The following is a 1,906-nucleotide window of genomic DNA, read 5'->3' as shown; positions in this document are numbered from 1 at the left end:
CATGATTCCAGAGGAAAATCTTAAGTTAGCTTTGATTTTGATTTTGCCGCCATATGATCCTACCATATTCACTTTATATTGCTTGGTCCTCTTTAGTTCAGAACATATAATCAAATATTGAATTAAAATTAAAAGAAACCCCTTTAAGAAGAGCACACAGCTCTTGATCTCAGGGTTATGAGTTTGAGCCCCACGTTGGGTATAGCGATTACTTAAATAAATAAAAATAAAAAAAAAGAATTTTAGACTTAGGAAGATTTCCAATTTCAACCTTCCCCATCAATGTTTTAGATTTTGCACCAAGAATTTAAAACATATCAGATCTGTGAATGAATTCATGCTAAATCAATCTGAAACTACCATTTCTATGTATTGAATCTTTGACTATTCTCTTGTCAAAGTGTAAAATTAATTTCCTGGCTTGATGTCATTACTTCCTACTTTGACAATGCTTGAAGTGTAAAGCCACATTTTGAATAATGAGAAGAGGAAATGTATATCTTGCTCATGTTTTCTGCAGCTCCAAACATGATTTCAAAAAAAAAAGGCCCTTCATAGCCAATTGTAGAGAAATATTGAATTATTCTGTATTGACTCAATGAAGTACTAAGTTGCAACTAAAGATAACTTATGAAAATTATATGCCAATAGGGAAAAGTATGATATAATGTTAAGTATAAAAAGCAGAATAAAAGACAGCATGGTACTGGCGCAAAAACAGACACATAGACCAGTGGAACAGAATAGAGAACCCAGAAATGGACCCTCGGCTCTTTGGGCAACTAATTTTTGACAAAGCAGGAAAAACATCCAGTGGAAAAAAGACAGTCTCTTCAATAAATGGTGCTGGGAAAATTGGACAGCTACATGCAAAAGAATGAAACTTGACCACTCTCTCACACCATACACAAAAATAAACTCCAAATGGATGAAAGACCTCAATGTGAGACAGGAATCCATCAAAATTCTAGAGGAGAACATAGGCAACAACTTCTATGACATCGGCCAGAGCAACCTTTTTCACGACACATCTCCAAAGGCAAGAGAAATAAAAGATAAAATGAACTTATGGGACTTCATCAAGATAAAAAGCTTCTGCACAGCCAAGGAAACAGTCAAAAAAATGAAGAGGCAGCCCACGGAATGCGAGAAGATATTTGCAAATGATACTACANGGGAGAATATATTTGCAAAGGACACCACAGATAAAGGACTGGTATCCAAGATCTACAAAGAACTTCTCAAACTCAATACACGAGAAACAAATAAACAAATCATAAAATGGGCAGAAGATATGAACAGACACTTTTCCAATGAAGACATACAAATGGCTAACAGACACATGAAAAAATGTTCAAAATCATTAGCCATCAGGGAAATTCAAATCAAAACCACACTAAGATAGCACCTTATGCCAGTTAGAATGGCAAAAATAGACAAGGCAAGAAACAACAATTGCTGGAGAGGCCGTGGAGAAAGGGGATCCCTCCTACATTGTTGGTGGGAATGCAAGTTGGTACAACCACTCTGGAAAACGGTGTGGAGGTCCCTTAAAAAGTTAAAAATTGAACTACCCTATGACCCAGCCATTGCACTACTGGGTGTTTACCCCAAAGATACAGACGTAGTAAAGAGAAGGGCCATATGCACCCCAATGTTCATAGCTGCATTGTCCACAATAGCCAAATCATGGAAGGAGCCGAGATGCCCTTCAACAGATGACTGGATTAAGAAGCTGTGGTCCATATATACAATGGAATATTACTCAGCTATCAGAAAGAACGAATTCTCAACATTTGCTGCAACATGGACGGCACTGGAGGAGATAATGCTAAGTGAAATAAGTCAAGCAGAGAAAGACAATTATCATATGATTTCTCTCATCTATGGAACATAAGAACTAGGA

Source organism: Ailuropoda melanoleuca, chromosome 16, assembly GCF_002007445.2.
Source record: "Ailuropoda melanoleuca isolate Jingjing chromosome 16, ASM200744v2, whole genome shotgun sequence".
NCBI classification, from domain to species: Eukaryota; Metazoa; Chordata; class Mammalia; order Carnivora; family Ursidae; genus Ailuropoda; species Ailuropoda melanoleuca.
The sequence above is the reverse complement of the archived record's forward strand: the minus strand, read 5'-3'. Positions refer to the sequence as shown.